Source organism: Bufo gargarizans, chromosome 5 (genome assembly GCF_014858855.1).
Source record: "Bufo gargarizans isolate SCDJY-AF-19 chromosome 5, ASM1485885v1, whole genome shotgun sequence".
NCBI lineage: Eukaryota > Metazoa > Chordata > Amphibia > Anura > Bufonidae > Bufo > Bufo gargarizans.
Window position 1 is genome coordinate 396435256 of NC_058084.1, and position 25259 is coordinate 396460514.

General features: G+C 43.4%; 1 pseudogene; it reads left to right on the plus strand.

The window, feature by feature from the left end:
• The first annotated feature begins 78 nt into the window (after positions 1-78).
• LOC122939475 overlaps positions 79-25259 on the plus strand; it is a 200068-nt pseudogene continuing 174887 nt past the window's right edge.

A 25259-nucleotide genomic window follows, 5' to 3' on the forward strand; every position in this document is an offset into this window, starting at 1 on the left:
TTTAATAAGTTTTTTAAATGCATGTATGCTTGTTAACCATGCTTAATATACGTCCTTCTTTCCTTTCAGCTTCAAGTAACATTTCTGGTTGTTCATCAGGCTTTGACACTGAAACACCCAGGTAGGTGATGGGTGATGACTAGCGTTGAGAGAATCGAAGTTTAAAGTGGTAAAGACCCCTGCGTGCACTACTTTTTTGCTATGCGGACAGATCACGGACCCATTCAAGTTGAATGGGTCTGGATCTGTCCTCGGCAGCCGCACGGTCATGTGCATGAGCCCTAAACCATTCCCTCCAGTTCTACTGTTAAAGGTGTTGTCCTATTTACTACTGATGACCTATTCTCAGGTCCCCCGGCACCCCAGTCGATCACCTGCTTGAAGAGACGGCAGCGCTCATATAAGAGCTGCTTTCTCTGCTCTATTTACCTGCTCGCTACTGCAATGGCAGTGGTGAGCAAGTAAACAGAGCAGAAAAGGCAGCACTCATACGGAAAAAAAAAGTGGACAACCCCTTTAAAGACATACTTGGAAAACATTACATACTACAGTGCTACAGAACATACAGAGTAATACATCCCCACATATGTACCTCTTACATCCAGTGACATCTCCTCTAATGTAGATATTCTCTTTCTTTATCTTCTCCTTTCAGACCAGACTGCCATGGTGACTTCTTTCAGCCATGTCTCATCTCTGTTTCCTACTTTTCCATCATCAGCCCCTCCTTCTCAACACCCAATCCTACCCCCCTCCCCCCCAGTACTGTGCCCCCCAATACTATCCTGCAGAAACAGTCCCCCTGAAAATACTGGTACTGCACATATAGTGCACCAGTACAAAAATACCCCTTTATATTGTGCACCAGTACAAAAAATACACCTCTATATCAGCCCCCATATAAGACCCCAGACCCCTAATCAGACCTCCAGATCCCCAAGCAGACCTCCAGACCCCACATATCAAGCTTCAGATCACACCCCCATTAAGTCTCCATTTCAGACTCCTCCCCAATATATGACCTCAGATAAGACCCCCATTAGACCTTCAGACCCCATAAAAGACCCCCATTAGACCACCATTCCCCCACATCAGACCTCAGACCAGACCTCCAGATCCCCAATCAGATTCCCATTAGACCTGCAGACCCCCAATCAGCCCTCATTAGACCTATAAACTCCCAATAAGCCACCTATTAGACCTCCAGGCCGCAATAGTCCTCCAAACCCCCAATAGTCCTCCAGGCCCCCAATCAGCCCCCCATTAGAGCTTTAGACCCCCAATCAATCCCCATTAGACCTCCAGCTTCCCAAACAGACCCCTATTAGACCTCCAGACTGCCAATCAGACCCCCATTAGACCTCTAGAACCCCAATCTGCCCCCTATTAGAACTCTACACCCCACAATCAAACCCCATTAGACCTCCAGTCTCCCAATTAGACCAGCATTAAACCTCCAGTCTCCCAATCAGACCAGCATTATACTTCCACACCCCCAATCAGACCCCCATTAATCCTCCAGACCCCCAATCAGACCCCTATACCCCAAATCAGATCTCCAAGAAAAAACCCATTAGACCTCCAGACCCCCAATCAGACATCCAGACCCCACATATGAAACCTTAGATCAGATCACATCCCCTTTAGATCTCCATGTCAGACTCTGCCCCAATATATGACCTCAGATAAGACCCCCACTAGATCTTCAGACCCCCATATAAGACTCCCATTAGACCGCCATCCCCACACAGACCTCAAACCAGACTCCCAGAACCCAAATCGGAGCCCCATTAGACTTGCAGACCCCTGCCAGACCCCGATTAGACCTCCAGACAACCAATCGGACCTCAGACCAGACCTCCAGACCCCCAATAAGACCGCCATTAGACTTCCAGAACCCCAATCAGCCCCCCATTAGACCTATAGACCCCCATTAGTCATTCAGACTCCCAATCGACATCCAGACCCCTAATCATCCCTCCATTAGACCTCCAGGCACAAATCAGCTCCCATTAGACCTCCAGACCCCTTTATCTAGCTTTTTTAAATATATTTCTACTTTAGTACAATTGTTTTTGTGCTGCCATATTCTAATAGCAATACATTTGTATTTTATTTGTTAATGTAGGTGTGTGAGGGTTTATTTTTTTGGGATATGAAATGTAGGTTTTATTGGTACCATTACCATTTGGAGAACAAACAACTGATTGCTTTTTATTTAATTATTTTTGAAAGATGTAACTGATAAAAATAGCGATTTTGCAAATATGCATGATTTAGTGCAGATTTGCTGCTGTGGATTTCTCTGTGGATTTAAAGTGGAAATTTTCCACCGGAAATTTGGTACATGTGGAATACTGCTAAACGGAATCACTACTTTTATTTGTTTTTACAAAATACATTGTTGCATATAAAAAAAAATATTACAGTATGCCAGCCCAAGTTACAGGAGAAATCAGCAAGAAAAATGTAATCTTTAAATGCCCCCTGAATGTATTGTATGACTTTATGGGGTCACAAAGTGTAAAATAAAAAAATAAAAAAACACACGGATCTAGTTTATAGTCCTGCTCCCTGCAACCATAACCCATGCAGACACTTTATCAAAATGACTGCAATGAAAGGGTACATAATTTTAAAAAAGTACGTTCAGGTGCAATTTTGCTAATAAAATCAAAATGGATAAAATAATATGTGAAAATCAGATTAGCTTTCATTTTTAACATAGTAACATAGTACATAAGGCCAAAAAAATACATTTGGCCATCCAGTTCGGCCTGTTATCCTGCAAGTTGATCCAGAAGAAGGAAAAAAAAAACTAAAAACTGGGAGGTAGAAGCCAATTTTCCCCACTTTAGGGGAATAAAAAATTCCTTCCCGACTCCAATCAGGCAATCAGAATAACTCCCTGGATCAACGACCCCTCTCTAGTAGCTATAGCCTGTAATATTATTATGCTCCAGAAATACGTCCAGGCCCCTCTTAAATTCCTTTATTGTACTCACCATCACCACCTCCTCAGGCAGAGAGTTCCATAGTCTCACTGCTCTTACCGTAAAGAATCCTTTTATATGTTATTACTTTAGTTGCCCTCCTCTGGACCCTCTCCAGCTCTGCTATGTCTGTCTTGTTCACAGGAGCCCATAACTGTACAAGTACTCCATGTGTGGTCTGACTAACAATTTGCAAAGTGGTAGGACTATGTCTTTATCACGGGCATCTATGCCCCTTTTGATGCAACACATTATCTTATTGGCCTTGGCAGCAGCTGCCTGACACTGGTTTTTGCAGCTTAGTTTGCTGTTTATTAAAATTCCTAGATCCTTTCACATGTCAGTGTTACCGAGTGTTTTACCATTTAGTATGTACGGGTGACTTGCATTATTCCTTCCCATGTGCATAACTTTACATTTGTCAGTGTTACCAACACCTTCGCTGGCTTTAATCTTCTCCATTGAATTTTCCCTGGTGCATGATAATAGATTATGACTACAGTCGTGAGTCTAAGTTTCCGTCCACACTGTCTTTATATAAGCCAACACAACCGCCACAAGACACGTTTCGGACAAAGTCCTTCCTCAGTGGTATAAAATTCAGAATTGAATAAAATACTGGGACCTAATGCTAGATCTTTAAATAGTGTTAAGTAAGATCAAATATCTGGGCTGGATCACTACTAGACGGAGTAGCATTACTTCCATTGTTTAATCAAGGTCTATCATTTTTCCCTAGAAATAAATAAATAGAAATAAAGACAAAAACTATAGAATAAAAACTTTAAGATAAAAAATGGAAACATAGTAACAGTGATAGTAATATGTATATAAAGATATATCTAAAAAAAAAAAAAAAACATTATGGAAAACATGTTCATTGCATACATTACGCAATGAACAAGTTTTCCAGAATGTTTATTTTTTATTTTCTTAGACATATCTTTATATACATATTACTATCACTGTTACTATGTTTCTATTCTTTTCCATCTTTTCCATCTTTTTCAGATATACAAGAATTTTTTATTTTTTTTATAGACATATCTTTGTATACATATATTTTGTTTATATATGTAAAAATAAAAAAAAATTCTGAAGGGTGGAAGGCAGGCCAGGCACCAATTAGTTTGTGAGCGTCTTCCAATCAGAAATTACCTAATTCACATTAACCTCAAAGTAATAGTTTGTGATAGATTAAGAACCCACTCCAAACAACTAGGTTACTGGAACCTATTTACTGTTTATTTTGTATTAGTGAAGAACATGTAGACTACAGCTTGTAAGATACAGTGTGGTGACATCAAGTGCATACATAAGAAATGGGCCAGGAAGATTTTTAGTTTTCATGTGACATCTTTATGCTTTACATTGATGCATATTTTTATTTCTTTTTACTTTTTTAGATTTACCCAGAATTTTCTTATACTTGGTTTTGCCTCATTCATCTTCAGTTTTTTACAAATGTGGACATTTCTAATCTCTGCAACAAGACAGACTATGAGGATCCGGCAAATGTGTTTCAGTTCTATCCTTCATCAGGAAATGGCTTGGTTTGATTCATATCACATTGGGACTCTGAACAGTAGACTAACAGAGTAAGTAGGTGAAATGTTTTGGGATGTTTAGTTGCAGTTGAACAGTGTCCAACGGTATTAATATAAATGTCTTTTATAATCAATACTCTGTTGATGCATGAACCTTGTAATATTTGATCCTCAACAAGAACAGAATACCAAAAGTCAAACATGATGGTGGTAGTTTGATGGGACCAAAATTGTATTTGATTAGCCAACCATTATAATAAGACAGACAGTACTTATACTGAGAAACAGTACAGGTAACACATCTCAGTTTTATGCAACATGCTCAACATTTGAAAGATAACGCTACATGTGATTCATTAGTAGGTAAGAGTACAGATATGTAAAACTATATACAATCCTTAAAAAAGTCTTCAGGCCCATTCACATTTCCTAATGTTCATCTCTGTGCTGAAGTAGATGTGGTGACGCCAAACTTACCAAGTTGTCCTTCGTCAGCGTCCAAAACATCACTTTTGTCACAAGGAATCGGGAAAGGATCCAGGAGGATTTTCACACTCCTCTGGCTTGAGCTGATGAATAGATCTGACCTTGCTGATGGTGGCCCATCTTGCCACTGCAGCTTTCTGACTGCCTACCAGCATGTTCCATACTGTATGGCTGCTGCCACCATCAAGCCATTGTCGCTGTCTGCCTGCCTAATAAGGCTACTTTCACACTGGCATTTTGAATTCCGTTTGTGAGATCCGTTTCAGGGATCTCATAAACGGTTCAAAACGGATCAGTTCAGCCCCAATGCATTTTGAATGGATAAGGATCCGTTCAGAATGCATCAGTTTGGCTCCGTTCAGCCTCCATTCCGCTCTGGATATGGACACCAAAATGCTGCTTGCTGCGTTTTGGTGTCCGCCTGGCGATGCAGAGCCAAACTGATCCGTCCTGACTTACAATGCAAGTCATTGGAAGCGGATCCGTTTTCACTGACACAATATGGTGCAATCGAAAACAGATCCGTCCCCCATTGACTTTCAATGTAAGTCAGGATGAATCCGTTTTGACTTTGTTCTTCATAATGCAAACGGATCCGTTCTGGACAGATACAATCATTTGCATTGTAGGTGCGGATCCATCTGTGCCGATACCAGACATATCCGCACCTATCGCAGGTGTGAAAGTAGCCTAACATGTATGGCTGCTGGTGCTTTTACCGCTGCAGCTGCTCTTCCACACCACTAATTCCCTATAGGGAGTTATGTACCAAGTTTCAAGGCAATTGGAGCAACTCTGGTTCAGATAGAAGCAATTCTTCCAAATTGTTTAAAAAACTTGGCAAAACTGAAACTAACCGAATCTCAAAAGGTCCACTCAGCTCTACTGTAAATATATCTCTGTTTGAGAACAAGATGAAGCTCTTTTTGTATTAATGAGTGGTGTAAGGGTTGTTTGTTTTAACTCCCTTAACTCTCCTGAAGCTTATATGGATACTCCCAAGTGGTGGCACTGCAGTAGTCCCAGAATTAACAACTTTCTCAAGCAGTTCTGTTCAGTAATGATGTATAGGTACACATGAGGTGTCTGCTCGTTTTTTCTCTTTGTCAATTTTCAAAAAAGTGACTCTGTTGATTCCCATTCTCACATCACTTTCTTTGGATCCAGATCCCAAGCCAGTGTTCAAACTAACCTGGGGGACAATGCAGTAGGTCCCCAGGCAGTGTTGGTGTGGAGTTCCTTGAGCCTAGCACAGGAAAATAATCTTGGAGCCCAACTCCCATATTATCAATAAAGTCTAATAGGCTTTGATTCAAAGAAATACTGTAAATCCTAGTGGCCAGTGACTGGCTCAAAGAGCAGCTTCAAATATGTTGTTTTTCTCCTGTACCTTTGGGCCCATTATGGCACTCGCGCGCGTTTGGGCCATAGACTCTTTGGACAACACTGCTGTCAATCACCCAAACGCGCGTCAAACGCGCGTTTACTATTACAAAAACGCGCATAAATACGCGCGAAAAAATCGCGCATAAAAACGCGCGTTTGCGAAACGCTTAGGTGTGAACCCAGCCTTACCCTAAGTTCACACCTGAGCGTTTTACAGCGCGTTTAAACGCGCTGTAAAACGCTCAACACATGAAAACCAATGCTTCCCTATGGGAATGGTTCTCACCTGGGCGTTTTACAGTGCATACGATCGCGCTGTAAAACGCCCGACGCATAATCAAGTTCTTGAGCTTCTTTGGGGCATTTTGACGCGCGTTTGTGGCCATAGGACACTGCAGTCAATCACACAAACGCGCGTCAAACGCGCGTTTGCTATTGCAAAAAACGCGCATAAAAACGCGCGACAAAAATGCGCGTAAAACGCGCGTTTGAGAAACGCTCAGGTGTGAAAGCAGGGTAATAGGCCAACCATCCCCACTGTCAACATGTCTGATTACAATAGTGACTAAGCGATGTCGGAAGAGGAGCCTGGTTTGCAGACACAAGAGAACATGACACAGGGCAATTCTGAATTCCTTTATTTGGGCTTATTAGCTCCCGAGAACATAATCTTCTATTTGATCAAACCGAGGGTGTTATGAGGGATCAGTACTCCATATGTCAAGGCATACTATTATGTCACTATTCTAGATCAAGCACTGGTGGAAAGAGAGGAAACTAAGAAATAAAAATCATTTGGAAGATCCAATGTGGGGAAAACCTTATTCTTTTTACTAGGAATTAAAATTTAGGTGAAGGTGTGAAAGTGCACAACTGTTCCCGAAATGTAAGTTTAGGCGAAGGCACGTAAGTGTGCCAAATTTCCCAAAAATTTAATTTAGGCAAAGGAGCAGAAGTGTGCCACATTTCCAGAAAATTTAATTCAGGCAAAGGCGCAGAAATTGCACATTTCCAGAAAATGTAATTAAGACGAAGGTGCCACATTTACTACAACTAAGTAATACGGGAGCAACTGAACCGCCAACAACTTTGTCAGGGGGAGTTCAGCTTTCCATAAGCTGGTTGTGAATCATTTTCACAGGGCCACACATTCCTTTAAGAAAGTCTCACAAAGGAACAGAGGACGAGGAGGAAGAGGAGTCTGAGCAGGAGAAGAAGCAGCTGATGATGACAAGGACACTGCAATGCTTGGGGAGGCAAGCTGGCTTCCACAAAGAAGACCAAGAGAAGGAGGATGTGTTCTGATTGAGAATGCTGATCTGTTCTATTTATCCATAGGATCTGGTGATGTCGCCTCATGTGCTGCAATAGAGCCCTGCTGCCTATGTTTGTGTTTGAACACACAGATAATATTTTAATCCTGCAAATCTCACACACAGCTGTGATTTTGTGTGCTGGCCTTGTGGAGAAAAAAAAGTTTTTGTGCTGATGTTAATGTCAGAAGAGTTTTAGAACTTTGCAGTTATTGCGTTAGTAGAGCATTGGTGACTTTTATACACTATGCCCCTCAGTGCTTGGCGACCCCAACCTGCTCTGTACCTTTAGAGTACATGGTCTGTCACTTTATGGTAGAGTTGCTGTGCTCCCTAAGCGCTTCTACTTTTCAATAATACCAATCACAACGGATCATGGAAAACGTATCTAGAAGAGAAGAAGCTTTACAACATGCCTTGCTGCAAGCATCCTATTACAGTACCATGCTCGAATTTAGTGAGCTATTTTGAACAACCCATTCTTTCACAAAAAAGGCAGTCTGCAAGGATAGATGCTGGATTTTATATACCTGTTGAAATGGGACAGAATGAAGCAACCTTCAATCATTTAGAGGTGTGTCCCAGTACTACTGTCCATAAAAGACTATGTCTAAAACTCTTTGAATGTCTGCTAAGAAATGGACATTACCACCCTGTGACATTTCATACCACAGAAGGCCAGACAGTTACTGTCACACTCAGATATAAAAGTGAGGACCATGTCATTTACATTTACTTACTTTAAAAGTGAGTACATTCTGACTGTATACCAAACCATAATATACCATATTATTGATAACTCTTAGTCACAAATGTATTGATTCATGCCTCCAAATGTAACTTCTGCAAAAACTACTTTAGCATCCCACCAGGTCAAGGACAAGTTGACATATATGGGGCCACACAGGCGAAATGTTCGTTCATTGGGTGAAATGATGGGAGGTGCAGAAGCCTCAATCATCGTTCCCGTGCAGCAAATGGTGCTGTCTAAACAGTACTCTGTTACCCAGGAGCAATAATTTTGTATCGCTTGTTCTCAAACTGTGGAGGTGATCGCTGCATGTAAGTGCAGCGCTTCCCCTCAACTTAACGAACAGCGGACTTTCGGTGAGGAATGCTTCCTTCCCAACAACCGTCTTCACCTCACTCCTTGTAAATCAGCCTTTACTTTCCAAAGTAAACTATTGCACTATTGTATAACATAATAAATTCACAAGGTTCACCTCCTGCACTATGCTAATTATACATTTATCTTTCCTTTTATAGGGACATTAATACCATACATGAAGGACTATCCATTAAATGGGGCATATGTGTGCAATCTATTTCATCTGCTATATTTGGCATTTCTATAGGATTTGTCCTAGGCTGGAAACTGGCACTAGTGATCTTAGCATCTGGTCTAATACTCAGTTTTTTTATATCACTATGGATTAAGGTAAGTTTCTGAAACTCAGTAAGCTAAGTATTGGTGAATGGCTGCCAATTTAACAATCTTGTTTTTTGCAGCTTTCTTCAGTATTTACAATTAAAGAGTTAAAAGCCTATGGGATGGCGGATGCAGTTGCAGAAGAAATCTTGACAGCAATAAGAACAGTCGCTTCATTTAATGGACAAGAAAAAGCGATGGAAAAGTATGTCATTGTTAGCTGTAGTTTGGTTTTATGGTTCCACTGCATAGACTGCCTACTGGACATCTTGCCTTATTAATTTGGCATCTATAATGGAGAAAGAGAGAGATTCAGGACCATCACTAAAGTGCTGAGAGTTGTATGAAGTCACTTTTATATATGAAGCACAAAACAGTCCAACTAGACAGTAAGAACAAATATACATTAACAGAAACCCACAAGAAACAACTGAAATACAGACAACAAAAAGACTAAGGGTGGCATTTATTATGAATTATACTCCACTTTTTGGAGTATTAATGTCATAGATTTTGTCACAATGGCTCACTTTTCCCTGAGTGCCAAAAAAATGGGGCATGGTGTGGGCGGGGAAGAAGGAGGGACCATCTCATTTATCATTTTCCATGCCAGTTTGTGGCGTGAAAAAATTACTTTAATCTACGCCAGCAAGGGAGCTGGCATAGATTTTAGTATGTTGCACGGCCTGCTGGAGGAAGCACCACCAAAGTTATGTAGAGGTCTGAGCCTCCACATAACTTTGGCACATCCAATGGCAGTGCAGAGGGAATAAGATTGGCGTCTAAACTGCTGGTCTTAATAAATGTCCCCCGAAGTAAATGCAAATCCCAGGATGCTCTCAAATAAAGCCAAAGGACTAGTTTTCAAGACTCTGGAAACAAACTGAACAGAGCTATCGCTGTACCCTGAAAAGAGACACCGAAAAAAAAAAAGGCATTTAACGGCATAACAATCAAAAAGCCCCTTCCAGAAAACACCAGACTAAGCAAGTCGATAACAGAATCAGATTGAGGTGTAAGGCAGTTACATCTGACCCCTGTGGCTCATACCATATGGTAGCTTTCTTCCAAGCATCACACTTGTCCATAGGCTGTGTGTTGTATTGCAACTCAGTCCCATTCGCTTCAGTGTAGCTGAACTGCAATACCAGACACAACCCATAGACAGAAGAAATGTGCCACACCTGAAATGGCCATAATGACCAGACTCATGACAAGACTGCAGGGCAGCCAATCTACAAGCTTTTAAGCTGTGGGCACTTAGAAGCCATCACAGCCATGCATACTAATGGCATGGCTGTGATTGGCCGGTGCATCATGTGACCCAGCCTCTATAAAAGCTGGATCACGTGTAGCACCGCCCATCAGCTCTGAGTATTGCAGGGACAGGAAGTAGGCAGCTGAAGTGAGTGAAAGTGTTAGTAATCTCATCTGGCTATTTATTCTGGCTATTTATTCTGTGGGTGACCTATAGCGATTTTTTTGTGGGTGCAATGCTCCATCTTTGTACCCCTGACACAAAAATATAGTAGTTTGTCTGTTAGTTCGGTGGGTGACATACTGTATACCCATTTTTTGTGTGAGGTACGCCCCGCAAACAAAGGATGTGGCAGCAAAACCACCACCGTCACCAAGCATCTCCACACTGTCCCATGTAAGCTTTCAGCTGTCCATCCCCCAAACACTGGAGTGAGAGAGGAAGTACCCCCCTACCTACCAGTAATCCCTGGCGCTGAATGCCAGCATTTTAAAATTCCTGGCCTTTGAAATGCTGTCATTCCGTCTGGTGGAGACAGAGACTTTTAAAAACCTTATGGTGGTGGCTGTCCCACAGTACGTGGTTCCCAGATGCCACTACTTTTCCAAGTGAACCATCCCTGCCCTGCACAAGCAAGTAGCAGACAAAATCAGGTGTGCACTGCGCAACACCATCTGTGGCAAGGTGCGCATAATCACTGATACGCGGACCAGTAAGCACGGGCAGGGACGTTATATCTCCCTAACTGCACACTGTGTAAATGCAGTAACGGCTGGGCCTGAGGTTGGTAGCAGTTTGGCGCATGTCCTTCTGCCACCAAGGATTGCAAGACCTTTCCCATTGCATCCTCCTCCTACTCTGCTTCCTCCTCTAACGCTTCCTCATCTGGTCAGCATAACACCTACACCACCAACTTCAGCACAGCCAGGGGGAAACAGCAAACTGTTTTAAAACTCATCTGTTTGGGGGAAAAACCCCACACCGCTCAGGAGTTGTGGACGAGCATGGAAGAACAGACCGATGAGTGGTTGGTGCCACTGAGCCTCAAGCCCGGGCTGGTGGTGTGCGATAACGGGCAAAATCTCATAGCAGCTCTGGGCATAGCCGGTTTGACGCACATTCCTTGCCTGGTGCATAAGCTAAATCGGGTGGTGCAGAGGTTTCCTGAAAAATTACCCCGATATGTCAGAGCTGCTGCAGAAAGTGCGGGCCATCTATGCCACCCTGCTGCTGCTCTCTTGTCTGCGCTTCAGTGTAACTTCAGCCTTCCCATTCACCACCTCATATGCGACGTGCCCACAAGGTGGAACTCCACCTTGCACATGCTGGAGAGACTGTGCGAGCAGCAGCAGGGAATAGTGGGTTTTCAGCTGCAGCGCGCGAGGGAGAGTCGCTCTGCGTAACAGCACAACTTCACCACCAATGAGTGGCCCTCCATGTGCGACGTATGTTCTGTGTTGCGCTGTTACTAGTACTCCACCAACATGGCCAGTGCTGATGATGCCATCCTCAGTGTTACTATCCCACTTCTATGTCTCCTTGAAAAAACGCTTTGCACGATGATGGAAGAGTATGTGGCACAGGAGGAAGAGGGGTCATTTCCATAGTTATCAGGCCAGTCATTTACAAGTGGCTTGGAGTGTGGGTTCCTGCACCAACAGAGGCCAGGTACACAACTGTCCAGCCAGGACACAGTTCTGGAGGATGATGATGATGATGATGAACCATGTTCACAGTAGGATGGCACGCAAAGCAGCTCATGGGCATCACTAGAGCATGGCTGGGGGGATTCAAAGGACACAGATCCCACAGAAGACAGATTGTCGTTACCTCTGGTCAGCCTGGCACACATGAGCAACTTCATGCTGCAGTGGCTGTGCAATGACCGCCGAGTTGCCCACATTCTAACTAGTGCTGATTTACTGGGTGGCCACCTTGCTATATCCCTACTACAAGGACACCGTGCTGTCCTTAATTCCTTCACTGGAGTGTGATCGGAAGGTGCGCAATCCCACCTGACAGCGGGGGCTCAGTGGAAGCACAAGGTGAAGGCAGAGGAGGAGGAAGACGTCACCAACACAGCTAGGGCACTGCCAGCACCTCAGAAGGGTGGGTTAGCGTGGCCGAAATGTGGAAAAGCTTTGTCAGCACGCCAAAACAACCAGCACCGCCAGCTGATATGGAACGTCTTAGCAGGAGGCAGCATTTCAGCAACATGGTGGAACAGTATGTGTGCACACGCCTACATGTACTGACTGATGGGTCTGCCCCATTCAACTTCTAGGACTCCAAATTAGGCACATGGCCTGAGCTTGCCCTTTACACCTTGGAGGTGCTGGCCTGCCCTGTGGCCAGTGTATTGTCCAAAAGTGTGTTTAGCACGGCAGGGGGGTAATCACAGACAAGCGCAGCCGCCTGTCCACAGCCAAAGTGGACAAGCTCACGTTCATTAAAATGAACCAGGCATGGATCCCACAGGACTTGTCTGTACCTTGTGCTGAATAGACAAAAATACCGGCCGCACCCAGCCATTGTTAGATTCCAGCGCACTTTCTCTTTGCATTCTATTTTCTAGTTCCCAATGTTTTTGGGTCTTCCTAAATCTATATAAAAAAAAGAGAGAAAAATAAAGAAATAAAAGAAATGAAAAAAAGAAAAAAAAAGTGTTGGCTACCTTCTCCTCCACCGCCACTTCCACCTACATCGCCACGTCCACCGTCTCCTCAACCTCCTACTGCACTTTGACCTCCGCCTCCTAGTTCAAGATTATTACTTTTAATTTTTTTCTATTCTATGTTTTAAGTCATTTCCCTAACCACATTTGTTTGCAGGTCAACTGTCCTGCTCTTACACCCATTTTGCTTCCTTTTGCAGCCCTCTAGCTGTTACTATGACTATTTTACAGCCATTTTAGTACACCAATATTAGGGTCCTTATTGACTTCAATGGGATTTGAGTTTGGATCAAGTTTGGGTCCCAAACCCGAACTTTGACCCGAAGTTCGGTCGAACCTAAACATCCACGGGTCTGCTCATCCCTAGTCCTAACCATTTTGCACTGTCAAAATAATTTTTGCACTGTTTTTTCACAAGACATGTAGACACATATAATTTATCAGATAATCATTACTTTATTACTACTTTAAAAAATATTATATAGCATTTCATGTTACATTTTTTAAACATTTTTTTTTTTTTGTAATGGCCTAAGAGCGCTCCTATTTGAGGAAACAAAAAGTCAGATGTTTTTTGCCCTATATTTTTCCTACCCTTCATGAACTTAACCATCTACAGGGGACAGATTTTAATATGTATTTTAATTGCAGGTACAACACCAATTTAATAGATGCAAAAGCTGCTGGAATAAAGAAGTCTATCATTTCGAACGTGACAATTGGAGTATCAGAGCTTATGATATTTGGAGTCTTTGGCTTGTCAATGTGGTATGGAACACATTTGCTGGACACAGATCCTAAAAATTACAGGATTAGTAATGTTTTAACTGTAAGTATGTCATTCCTTGTAGTCATTTAACATCAATATTATCATGATACTATTTAATTCCTTGCTGATATGCAATGTACGGTGGATACCAGGTTGTTAAATGAATCACCAATATGCAAATGAGGCCCCAAGCACAGAACATGTGTTATCCATCTCTGCTAGTGCCCAGGCCTTCCTGTCCTAACCATTGATGGCTCCTTCAAAGGACCTCTACTGTTTTTCCCCAATCCCTGTGATGTGACTCTCCTAAGTAACATTTCAGGCAGGTGCAATGAACTTTCATTTCTCCACCTATGCATTACACCACAGTGAGCATCAGCTTTACAGTTTGTAATACACATGTGCTGTCAAGCAATGCACCATAGACTTTCCGAAAGAAGAGTAGACGCTGTGAACCTTCTTCTCAGAATGGTGTTTGTAATGTGTAGGACAAACAGAGGTTTCACAGAGAGGGAAGAAAGGAAGGATGATAGAAAGAGGGGGCGAGCTATAAAGTGTTAGGACTGGAGCACACCTCCTAGCATTTTGGTCTCTTTTGCAAATAGAATAAAGATTGTTTTCTGGTGCAAGCAAACAACACAAAGGCTAACATAGGTATGTTTAATATGCTGTTTAGGAGTACAGCTGGATGGTGCTGGTAGTTCAGTGAAATAGCCAGCAAGTACATGCTGTTTTACAGCTCTGATCTCAAACAACTTCAAACATGGACATTTGACGCCTCAAATATCATAGACAATTGCTGTCATGGCATCTGAGAGGTCATTTGGAGCGAGGGAGCTCTCTCTGATGCTCAAACTGCTTACCAGTGATATCAGGAGCTATTTGGTTGATATTGTAGCCTGAAACCTTGTTAAAGCTCCAAGGTCTGCCATAATAAAGTTATGGCAACAGTGATGGTTTAAAAGGTTTAAAAAATAAATAAAACATTCAAATCACCCCATTTCAAACTTTTACCTATAAATATAAACAAATCTAATAATTGGTATCACTGCATCTGCCCGATATAAAAAGGTGAGAAAAATTTGGTTCGATCCGAATATATTCGCAGTGAATCGCGTTAAAAAAAACTGCTATTTCCGGGCTGCAGAGAGCCTTTATAGTGGTGTAGAACCGTATGACATGCAAATGACAGGTGTCACTCTTAGAATCACTGCAGACTGCACTTATTTGGGCAATCACGGGGCCAAAACTGACCAAATAACTCAAGTATGAACTCAGCCTTACAGGTCAATGTTAGCGCCAAGAAGAAGCGCACTCCTTTTACACCGTCGTCAGCGAATTCCACATAGAAGTTTACAGAACCTGTTCTATTAAACGCTTATACAAGTAGAGCCCCCCCCCCCCCCCCGACAGAGTGGAGCGGGTGTCAGCAGTAAGTTTGTGTTGATGTCACTGTTTATTTTGCCCTTCTTCTGATCTTTCAGAACAATAACCCACAAAAAAATGGATCCTGTCTGTTCAGCATCCGCCTTTACTCGGTCAGCATTTGGTCAGTAATCCATCAGTATTGCTAATGCCCAAAAAAAACAGGAGTGGATAAAAAACAGAGATGACACGTGAATGGAATATTTGCATGTTTTCTGTGTTTTGTACCCACTCCTGCTTTTGGCTACCAAATCACAAGCCAATTCTGATGAGACCATACAGGCCTTACAGCTGCTACACAGACAGGATCCGTTGTGCGTCTCTTTTTTTCTTCTTTCTGACAGATCAGAAGAAGGGTGAAATAAATGATAATGTCAGCTAGGCCGAAAGGCAAAATAGCGGCCCAGTCATGAAGTTGGGAGGGTGGGAACAGCATGAGTGGCCCAATGATATAGTAGTGAGATGGAAGCAGCATTAGGAGACCACAGAGTGATACAATGACAGAGTCTGGAGCTGGCAGCAGCATGAGGAGACCGCAGAGTGGCACAATAACAGAGTCTGGAGGTGGCGGCAGCAGCATTAGGAGGCCGCAGATGCAATGCTACCAAACCACAGGGGAAACACATGAGGCTCACGGTGGGCTGATGGGTGCAATAGTTAATGTACTCACGGTTAGCAAATGCCTCCCTGGGTTGGCGTATACAGTGGATGGGAAGACAGCACAAAATCCGCCGGGGCACGCTTAGTTGCTATGAACACCAGCCAGATAGAAGTTGAGGTGCCCTTGATGGTAATTGGTGTTTAAGGTGCTTTTGCAGCTGGGCCCCTGTGTTCGTGACACCAGCACCGTTAGGTGCAAATGTTGAGAGTAGTAGTAAGAATGAGGAGTCGTTTGTTCTAAACCAGCTGAACATTTACTAAATCAATTGTCTCTGGATAGTTGGTACAGTTCATCAATGGAAAGCATTTGGTATAGCATAAATAATAAGTTCACTGGCAATCTTATTATCAGGTAGTGGCAGTTGTTACTTTACAGGCAAATTGAAGATTTACTTTAAGTTCCAACTCTAGCACTCTGGTACTGAATATGATATTTGTTAATTTCCAATAAGGGCGTCCCCTCGCGGCAGGAAAACACCTCTACCACATAATTTACAAGATACTCCTCTGAAAAGGTTGTTGGTTTTCACTACTACCCGGAAGGTTTAGTTAGTGATCAAGACAATTCTGTACACTAAATGTCCATTTGTGTCCTGGCACTCGGAAAGTTGCTCTCAGGCTCTTGTGCTAATGAGATCCATAAGTGGAGTTTAGCTGTTACTCTCACTAGTCTCTCCCCATATCCAAACATAGACTTACTGTCTTGTGCTTTGCTGCTGTAGATAAATGTTAGGTGTACTCCCTTAGCCTGGCCATGACCAAGGAGTAGAAATAGAAGACGACATGTTAGACGATGCCTGTTCCTCTCCTCCATGAGCTTGCTTCTCCTCCTCTCACACTCCAACTTCAACTAACTCAGACTCCAACTAACCAAATTCCTGTCTATACACACCCAAGCTACAGTCAGGTCCATAAATATTGGGACATCTACACAATTAAAAAATTTTTTGGCTCTATACACGATCACAATGGATTTGAAATGAAACAAACTAGATATTCTTTAACTGTCAGCTTTGAGGGTATTTACATCCAAATCAGGTGATCGGTTAGGAATTACAACAGTATGCATAAGTGTCTTCCACTTTTAAGGAACCAAAAGTAATGGGACAACTGGTTTCTCAGCTGTTCCATAGCCAGGTGTGTGTTATTCCCTCTTTATCCCAATTACAATGAGCAGATAAAAGGACCGGAGTTCATTTCAAGTGTGCTATTTGCATTTGGAATCTTTTGCTGTCAACTCTCAAGATGGGATCCAAAGAGCTATCAGTAAAGCAAGCCATCATTAGGCTGAAAAAATAAAAAAAAACTGAGAGATACTATCACTGAACATAAACCCCTAAAATTTAACTTTTATTTCTATTCAGATAAAATAATAAAAAAACAAGACTTATATATATTAAAGGTAAATAAGATAACCTTTATCTGATGCCTGCACTGAAGATACACAGTCAGTGTAGTACAATATTATACAATATCAGCAGAGAAAAGTAACCAGCCTATCATCTGCATAAATGATAGACCTTAAGGAAATGCAATAAATAACCAACGGTTGTCAGGTAAAAACTCACGGTTACTTGGATACAGATGGTCTCTAAATGTTGAGGGACTCACGGTTACACATCACCAGGTAGTCTGTGGGCCAGCAGCCGAGAAAATGGGGTAGGAAAGATGTCCTCTCCCTGGGTTATCCCTACCGGCTATCCCTGCCTAAAAGCAGGGCACCTGCACCGAAAGGAGCGGCCCCACTTCTCTTTGGCTAAACCCTCAAAAGTCCCTACTGACTAAAACAATCTTCAACGCGTTTCCCCAAAAGTAAAAATTCAAGTGGTTCATCGGGGGCAGCATTTAGTTGATGCATAAATGCTGCAAATGATACACATAACACATATGATAAGGGCACCAAGATAAAAAGGACCGCACCAGTGATGCTACTGTTGTTTCCTTTTATAGGCTATATTGAAAAACGCGTATCTGACGTCAATTCCGGTCACGTAGTCATCCGAACATTATGTTGGTTTTCAATACCTATATGATTTTCATTCAATATCATGCACACCCAAGTTTATAAAGGTAGAAGTGATATTAGTTATAAAAATCGCAAGCGCTGTATAATACATACTGGTTCGGGCGGATCGGACGTCAGCTAGGCGCTGTGGAACGCATCTAGGAAGTGCCGACAGACTGTGGAACGCATTATGCATTCCACTTACTGGAAGTAAGGTACGCGAGACCGGATACACCTCATACAAAGCAGCGCAGATATAGCACAGCGCTAACATGGTTACTGGACGCAATCCCCATGCCCCGATACTTCTTAATACACAACTGCTCTATTGATTTGGGTAAATCACGGTCGAGACAATTATGGTGCCCTAATGGGGAATAGAAGAAGGGACAAATTAAAGTTAAAAAAAAAAAGTTGTATCTCACCCTTGTTAAGGTGGTCCAGAGTGTCCCTAATGAAATTGTGTACATTTTTTTACCCGTATTTTTGGCTATGGTATATAGGCAGGATCATAGTCTGTACACTGACTTGGTACCTGGATAGTTTTTTTTATATAATCAAAACACTGTTTTTGGACAACATGAACTACAGAAAGCAATAGTAAGGAGATCTGTTTGTCGAGACCCATTGGATTCACAGGGAGAACACAATGGTTTTTACCGATGAGACCAATTCAATTCACATCACATATTGTCTTCTGGGGTCACTACTAGTGTTGGTCGAGCACCAAAGTGCTCGGGTGCTCGAGTAGAACACCTTGGTATGCTCAGGTGCTCTACCGAGCATAATGAAAGTCAATGGGAGAACCAGAGTATTAAACCAGGCACCCCTGCTCTAAAAAGGGGAGGGTGTCTGGTTCATAGTAAATGGTCAGAAATTGATGGAAACACCACTGAAATGGTTTGGGAACAGCATGGGGAGGATGTCTGGATGCATTTTGCTGGGAACGATGTTGTCTGAGTAGTACGCCAATTTTACGGACTGACAATAATATGCACCAAGCCAAAGATAAAATTGATTTTAGAGGAAAAATTGTTAGGAAACATTCTTTCCTGTATATTTACTTGTATATAAAGTGCAAGTGTTGCCAAAAATTACAAGGAATAGGCACTCTGATACAACCTGTATATCACATAAAGGAGGGCCTCATTTACATTGTGGTACATTTGTTCAGGTAGTGGGACTACTACACTCATAAAGCCTATGCACTAAGTGAAAGGGCTGCCAAAAATGACAAGGAACCGGCACTTCAATACACCCTTTATTACACATAAAGGAGGGCATAATACACACCCTTGAAAATTATGATTGCTGGCATGCTGGTGACCCTCAAAAACATTAAGAGCGAGTGCCTGCTGCTGATCTGACCATCTAAAACATTATGGGCGAGGGTCTGCTGCTGAGCTGACCATCTAAAACATTATGGTTAATGGCCTGCTGGTGACCTTCAAAAACATTATGGGTGAGGTCCTGCTGCTGAGCTAACACTCTAAAACATTAGAAGCGAGGGCAGACTAATAAGCATGTTAATATGATGGAGGAGTAGGAGGACGAGAAAAGGTAGATTGAAACATATAATCTTCATAGTTGTGGAAGGGGTTCGTATTCAATACACCATAAAAGCCACATTTAGAGTGCCTTTATGTTCAGCCACTTTCAACTGGTGAAAGTAAAGAAGTCAGGGGCAATCCAGGCCTTGTTCATTTTTATGAGAGAGTCAACCGGTCAGCATTTTCAGTTGGCAGATGGATGCGCTTATCAGTTATTATGCCCCCAGCAGCACTAAATACGCGCTATGACAAAACGCTGGCGGCGGGGCAGGCTAGCACCTCCAAGGCATAGAGCACCAGTTTGTGCCACATGTCCAGCTTGGACACCCAATAGTTGTAAGGCACAGAGGGATCACTGAGGACGCTGACATGGTCTGCTACGTACTCCTTCACCATCTTCTAAAATGTTTCCCTCCTTGTGCCACTAGGCCACACATCAGGTTGAGGGTGCTGGCAGAGTGTCATAAAACTGTCCCACGCCTTGGAGAGTGTTGCCCTGCCTCTGTTGGAACTACTGTGTGTTCCCCTCTTTTCCCCTCCACGGTTAGCCAAGGAACTATGTACTCTGCAGCCAGCGTTGTCAGCTGGAAATTTTTGGAGCAATTTTTCCACAAGGACCTTCTGGTATTGCACCATTTTGCTCGTCCTCTCCACCACAGGAATGAGAGATGAGGAATTCTCTTTGTAGTGGGGTTCGAGAAGGGTGAACAAACAGTAATCAGTGTTGGCCAAAATGCGTACAACGCAAGGGTCACGTGAAAGGCAGCCTAACATAAAGTCAGCCATGTGTGCCAGAGTCCCAACAGACAAGACTTCACTGTCCTCATAAGGAGGATGACTCTCAATCTCGTCATCCTCTCCCTCCTCTTCTACCCATCCACGCTAAACAGATGGAATAAAACTTCCATGGCTACTACCCTCTGTAGCAGAGACAACCGTCTCCTGCTCCTCCTCATCATCATCCAATTTGCTCCGTGAAGACGAACTGAGGGTGGTCTGGCTATCACCCTGTGTACTTTCTTCCCCCATTTCCACCTCTTCCATATGAAAATGTCTGTATTAATTGTGAGCAGCGAGCGTTTGAGTAGACACAGAAGTGGAATGGTTATGCTGATACTAGCGTTATAGCCGCTCACCATTTGTGTTGATTCCTCAAAGTTGCGTAAAACCTCACAGAGGTCAGACATCAATGCCCACTCGTCTCTTATGAAGAGCGGAAGCTAACTGGAAAGTCGACGACCTTGTTTCAGCTGATATTCCACTACTGCCCTCTGCTGCTCACAAAGCTTGGCCAAGATGTGGAACGTGGAGTTCCAGCGCGTGCTCACGTCTCTCAACTGTCGGTGAGCTGGCAATTGCAAGCGCTGCTGCTGCAGCGTTGACAGACCAGCGGAAGCTGTCGATGACTTGCATAAATGGGCTCACCAGTAGCTCAGATATTGGGGTAGGTTTCAAGAAACCTTTAGGTTGAACACTTGGGCTAGGCATGGTATGTGTGTGAGCTTGCCGAGCTTCAAAGCCACCACCAAGTTACGGCCATTACTACACACAACCATGCCCGGTTAAAGGTTGTGTGGCTCAGTCTGGTCCCTTATCCCCTGCCATAGCTCTTCAATAGTGTGCCGTTTGTCACCTAAGCAAATCAGTTTAAGCACAGTCTGTTGTGGCTTCCCCACTGCAGCGCTACACTGCTTCCAGCTACTGACTGATGTCTGACTGGTGCTGCAAGATGATAATTCAGAGGTGGAAGTGAAGGAGGAGGCAGAGGAGGAGAAGTGGGTTTGCAGCCACTAATGTAGGTGGTGGCGGAAACCCTGATGGAAGTAGGGCCAGGAATCCTTGGCGTCGGTAGCACTTGTGCCATCCCAGGGTACGAAACGCTCCCATTCTCCACAACGTTCACCCAGTGTGCCGTTAAATGGACCGTCCCAATAACTGCGTTGGTCAGGGCACGGGTAATGTTACAGAACACATGCTGGTATAAAGCTGGGACTGCACGCCGTGAAAAATATTGGCAGCTGGGGGACAGCTGCCACCATCAGGCTGCGGAAAGCCTCAGTGTCCACAAGCCTGAATGGTAACAATTCCAGGGCCAGCTATTTGGAAATCTGCGCATTTAGTGCTATGGTCTGTGGGTGGGTGTCTGGGCATTTGTGCTTTCATTCAAAGGCTTAGGGTATAGACATCTGTACGCTGCGCTGGGACACAGAAGTGGATGTGCTGGCTGATGGTGCTTGCGAAGGTCCAGATGCATGGCGGGAGGCATCCGGGCCTGCATCTTGGACAGGGGATTGGCCAGCACATAACACAGGGGAAGAGTAGGCAGGGGTGTAACCTGCAGACACTGGTTGTGGACCCAGGCGTTCGGCCCACCTATTAGGGTGCTTTGATGCCATGTGGCGGATAATGCTGGTGGTGGTGAGGTTGCTAGTGTTCACGCCCCTGCTCATTTGTTCACTGTTCGTGTTCACTCTATGATGTAAAACTCCAAACGAGATTGAGGACCCTTTTAAGTTGAATTTACAAAAGGAGCAACTTCCACAATGTTTATTCCCCTGTGGGCACCAACCATTCAACCATGTATCCCGTTTTTTTCTTTAAAATGGCTCCTTACTAGTTTATTCTTTAGGGTATGACGCCTTCTGAAGGATACGAGGGGTCTTGAACCACCAATATCCCCAAGACTGGCATCTCCCTCCGACATGTTCCAATTATCCTTAATTATTTTCCTGATTTGCTCTGCCATCGGACTGTATTTGAAAGAAAAAACTAACAGAGAAGGCTGACCCCTAATATTGGATCCTTTCTTTGCTCGTAATTCTCCCCCTCAAATATTATTGGATGCTCGCATAATTGTGTCATTTAATAATTCCATGGGGTAACCCCTAGAAGACAACCTACTCTTCAGGTCTCTTGCTTGCTTTTGGAAGCTTTCTTCAGTGGTATTGATTCTGGCCAGTCGTGTAAACTAGCCAAATGGTACAGCTCGCTTAACACTAGTTGGATGGAAACTCGAGTGATGTAAAAGGAAGTTGGTGGCCGTGGGTTTTCTAAAATTCTCCATCACCAACTCACCTTCCTTAATGGATACCAGGACATCCAGGAATTCTAATTTTTCACCTCCAAATGCATAAATAAATGTCATATTCATCTAATTTACTCTATTGAGGTATTCTACAAAATCACTGAACGTACCTTCATCACTACTGACCCGTGGTGAATAAAGTAAATGAAAATGTTGATTGGTGAGTGCCGCTGGATTATTTTCTTATGTTGCATGTGAATTATTAATGCCTGACACCAGCTGAGCATCGCCTGATCAGGGTATACGCTGAACATTGTCCGTAGCGTAGGAGGAAGCGGGGTTATGTGCAGTGCAATCGGATCTGTTGTCTAACTCCATTGACTTACTGGCACGTTTATTGGCTGCATAGCAGCCAACAAACGTGCGGAGAGGAGACTCGAGCATTGCGCTGCAGCACAAGCGGTATTCGGCTTAACACCGCGAGGTGCCAAGCATAGCAATGCTCGAGCCGAACTAGTGTTTGGCCGAGCATGCTCGTCCAACACTAATCTTGACAAAGGTCAGTCTCTCTACATATCGGGTGGACAGGCGAGTTCTTATTCGGGTAACTATGGCCCCTGCCGCACTAAACACCTGCTCTGATGCCACACTACTGGCCCGGCAGGGTCCAACAAGGTGGAGAGCCATAAGTCATCCCATGTGTCTGGGTCCTCAGCCTCGTCTTCCTCATTGCACAGTAGCTCCTCTGGCTGCTCCTGCTCCTCCTCTCCTGTCCCCTATGTAGAAAAAACTATTTTCGCTACACATTGCTAGTGCTCCAATGTACTCCTCCTCTTCCTCCAGTTCAGCGCCCACAAGGCTCATGTGACCGTGAGACCACATCTCCAGTCCCCTGACCAGCCAGATTTACCAGCATCTGTTCCAGAACATGAAGCAGTGGAATGACATCATTCATCACATAGTCCTTGCGACCAAAAAATAATGTTGTCTCCTCAAAGGGCACAAACAAAAGGCAGGTGTCAAGCATGAGCTGCCACTGGCTGACATTGAAGTTACACAGAGGAGTACACCTGTCCGCTTGGATCATCAAGAAAATGTTTATGGCCTTTCTCTGTTCGTACAGTCGGTCCAACATATGGTTGGAAACATCGCATATCAGCCTATGTTGGGAGATGCCGTTCTGTCGTTGGAGGCGTGCAAGCATAGCTTCACTGATCGATTGCTGACGGAGTGAGTGACGAGTAGGAGCAGGAGCATCCGGACCATCAGATGATGGGAAGGACAGACAGCTCCCTTCAGCTGAGGTGGTGGAGCCTTGACTGTCTGAAATCGGGTGCATGTCACTAGGTGATGCAGCGGTTTCTGCGGCAGGCTGGACCACCAACCCAAAGCCACGGTTCTCTCAGGACACTTTATGGCAACGCTGCATATGTTGATGCAGGGCCGTAGTGCCAACTTTGGCAACCTGGCCACGCTTCACCCTCTGCCCACAGATTCTACATATGGCCACTAATACACGTCAAAAATGGCTATAAGACAGATAACTGCACTGCTGTCCAGAAAATATATTTTTTCTTTTTACTGTAATACACACCACAAAGGTTTTTAAAAGATATCTGGTAACTGCACTGCTAAACGGCAAATATATTTTGGTTTTGCCCCTAATACACAGCAAAAATGGCTGTAGAACTGATAACAGCACCGCTGAATGGCAAATATATTTTGGTTTTGCCACTAATACACAGCAAAAATGGCTTTAAAATATATAACTGCACCTCTGTCCGGCAAATATATATTTTCTTTTTATGGTAATACACACCACAGAAGGCTTTAAAAGATATCTGGTAAAGGCACCGCTAAACGGCAAATATATTTCGTTTTTTCCACTAATACACAGCAAAAATGACTTTAGAACAGATAACAGCACCTCTGATCGGCAAATATATTTTGGTTTTTCTACTAATACACAGCAAAAAAAAAGGCTTTAAAACAGATAACAGCACCGCTGAGCGTCAAGTGTATTTTTTATTTTTATGGTAATACACGCCTCAAAATGCTTTCAATCATATAACAGCACTGCTGACTGGCAAATGTATTTTTTGGTTTGCCACTAATACACAGCAAAAATGGCTTTAAAACATATAACTGCACCTTTGACTGGCAAATATATTTTACTTTTGCCCCTAATACACGATAATAAAATACTTAAATTTTAGCACTTCACCACTCAACAGCTAATAATCCCATTTCTTCCCACTAATAAAAGCCAAAAAAAGGACATATAACTGCACTGCACAAGGGCAAAAGAGATGTAGAAATATTTCATTGTAATAAACCCTAATAATGGCTGTATCAAAAAGCATTTGCACCCTAATAAGAACGGTTTGCTGGAATTACAGAGCTGTATAATGGCAATTTGGATCCCCAGTCAGTGCAGCAAGGTGTAATAGGCTTGTTCCTATTACCCAGGCTGTAAACTTCCCTACAGAACCCTTTTCAACATAAAAGCTGTGGAATGATTCCTCCCTATCCTTTCTCTACACCTTGAATTATCTTTCCCTGCACTGGTAAATTGCTTTTTCTGAACAATTAAATTATTTTTTCTAACACTGTCCCTAGTGCCTCCAGATGTCTCTCCCTGCATTCAATACACTGTTAAATGGCTGAATTTAAGATAGCTGCCGCTATTTATAGGGCTATGACATCACAGAGCTGGCTGGCTGCTGATTGGCTGCATGC